The sequence below is a fragment of the Primulina eburnea genome, chromosome 12, assembly GCF_022965805.1.
Source record: "Primulina eburnea isolate SZY01 chromosome 12, ASM2296580v1, whole genome shotgun sequence".
In the NCBI taxonomy this organism is placed as follows: Eukaryota; Viridiplantae; Streptophyta; class Magnoliopsida; order Lamiales; family Gesneriaceae; genus Primulina; species Primulina eburnea.
The window spans coordinates 7,065,020-7,067,788 of NC_133112.1; the positions used below are offsets into that span (position 1 = coordinate 7,065,020).

The 2,769-nt window shown below is 41.2% G+C and overlaps 1 non-coding gene across 1 annotated transcript; it reads left to right on the forward strand.

Moving 5' to 3' along the window:
• The first annotated feature begins 1,537 nt into the window (after window positions 1–1,537).
• LOC140808489 (small nucleolar RNA R71) lies at window positions 1,538–1,643 on the forward strand. The gene has a single exon (XR_012112910.1). It is a non-coding gene; the product is annotated as a small nucleolar RNA R71 (small nucleolar RNA).
• Window positions 1,644–2,769: the final 1,126 nt, after the last annotated feature.

The window sequence follows — 2,769 nt, forward strand, 5'->3', positions numbered from 1 at the left end:
AATGCAGTGTGTGCTTAAGTGCATTATAAACATCAAAAGTAATCTCTTCCTCGCCCACTCTCAATCTCAACTTCCCTTCTTGCACATCAATCAGTGCCTTGCCAGTCGCAAGGAACGGCCTCCCCAAAATCAAGGGCATCTCCATATCCTCCTCCATATCTAGCACCACGAAATCAGCAGGAAAAATAAACTTATCTACTTTCACTAGCACATCCTCAATAACTCCCCGTGGATACTTGACAGATCTGTCTGCTAGCTGTAACGACATCCTCGTTGGCTTTGGCTCTCCCAACCCAAGTTTCCTAAACACAGATAAAGGCATAAGATTAATACTTGCACCAAGATCACACAAAGCTTTTCGAAAAACAACATCACCAGTCATGCAAGGAATAGAAAAACTCCCTGGGTCTTTGAGTTTCGGTGGGATTTTGTTTTGCACCAAAGCGGAGCAATTTTCAGTTAAGTTCACTGTCATGTGATCCTCCAAATTTCTCTTATTTGCTAAAATATCCTTCAAAAATTTAGCATAACTAGGCATTTGCATTAAAGCATCGGCGAATGGGATATTGATATGCAATTTTTTAAACACCCCGAGAAACTTACCAAATTGTGCATCTAGTTTTGCTTTTTTCAATGCAGCAGGAAAAGGAGGAGGTATAACAATTTTAGGTTGTGTAGTGGGTGCTAGTGTAGGGTTAGAAGACTTACCTTTAGATGTCGCAGTATGCTCATCTACGGTTTGAGTTTTCTCTTTTTCCTTTGACTCCAAAACTTTCCCACTCTTCAACTCGATGGCCTTCACTTGCTCTTTTGGATTAGTCTCGGTATTACTGGGCAAGGTGCCTGGCTCTCTACTTGCTATCATCTTCGCTAATTGACCAATCTGATTTTCAAGCCCCTTTATCGACGCATCCTGATTTTGAAGTCTAGTTTCAGTGGATGAAATAAACTTAGACATCATTTGCTCCAAGTTGGACTTTTCTTCTCTAGGAGGATCGGATCTGTACATCGGTTGTTTTCCATATTGTTGTCCTCCCTGCGGTCTATTCTGACTGTTTTGACCGCCCCACGAGAAGTTGGGATGTTGCCTCCACCCAGGATTGTATGTGTTCGAATAAGGGTCATTCCTTGGGCGGTTTTGGACTCCCACTTGATTCACCGGTGCCTTATTTTGCACATAGAAGGGATTCCATCTTGACAGTCTTTCACATAGTGTTCTCCTCCACACTTTTCACAGAATATCTCTTGAAGACGCATCGCCGTGCCACCCACATTCAAACCGTCTATTTTCCTGTTCAAAGCGTCAAGTTGTGCAGTAATAGCAGAAAAATCAGTTACCTGGTGCAATCCTGCACTTCTCCGCTGGTTGTTCCTGTCAGATTGAGGATGATAACTGCTAGCAGCCATCTCCTCCAACAACTCATGTCCTTCTTCCGCAGTCTTCCTCAAAAGGTTCCCACAACCAGCAGCATCTATCATAGTACGGTTAGGAGTAAGCAAACCGTAATAAAATGTTTGAACGACTAACCCAAGTGGTAACTCGTGATGTGGGCATCTTCGTAGTAGGTCCTTGAAGCGTTCCCATGCCTCATATAAAGATTCCTGATCGAATTGAGCGAATGTTGTAATGTCTGCCCGCAGCTTCATGGTCTTGGAGGGAGGGAAGTATTTGATGAGAAATGCTTTCGCCATGTCCTCCCATGTAGCGATTGAACCTACAGGCAAACAATTTAACCACGCTTTAGCTTTGTCACGTAAGGAGACAGGAAATAAACGCAATCTAACAGCATCATCAGAAACTCCAGTGAATTTAAAAGTATCGCAGATTTTAAGAAAATCCGCGATGTGCGTGTTTGGATCATCCACTGCAGTTCCTCCGAATTGGACTGTGTTCTGAATCATCTGGATTATGGCTGGCTTGATTTCAAAGTGATTTGCCCGCACGATAGGTCTCACAATGCTAGGGCGTGCACCCTCCAAAGAAGGTTGGGCATACTCCAGCATCGGTATGCGGCGTGGCATCTCGACGTGTCTATTTTCACGCTGTTCCTCCTCACATTCTGGCTCGTGTCTCTCCATCAGTTCTTTAAGCCTCTGTTGTTGTCTTCTTCTGCGGAAGGTTTTTTCAATTTCAGGATCAAACTCAAGCTCCACGTCAAGTGACTTTGGCATGCACTGGAAGAGATATCTGTAATAAAATGTGAAGTGTTATCTCAAGAGAAATAAAATAATGCTAAAGAAAATAACTAAAAATAAAATTGTAGATTAACAGTCCCCGACAACGGCGCCAAAAACTTGATCGAGCAAAACTTGTACAGTGAAACCCCCAATAAAATATTATTTTATATGCTCAAAAATTAATCGCAAGTGCACGATGTCAAATTATAATATAGTGTACGTGAGTACGAGTATCGTTCCACTGAAGACTGTGTTTTACAATTGTTATTTTCAGTTATTGAACATTTAGCAACGAAAAGTGATTTGATTGTTTTATTACTACTAAAATTAAATAAGAATGCAATTCGAAAGATTCAAGATCAAGTAATGAGATATAATGTCTAAAATGGTTAAGTAAAATTCAATGAAAAATGGATTTGTTGGGAATCTCGGTTCACCTACCCCTCGTTAATTAATTAATTCGTTCGATCGTGATCTACGCTTCCGACAGGATTTCCTAATCTATTGAACACACTCTCTCGAGCTATGCCAAGCTAATTCTACTCAATGAAGTAATTAAATATCTTTAATTATTTATCAAGAGCAAATCGC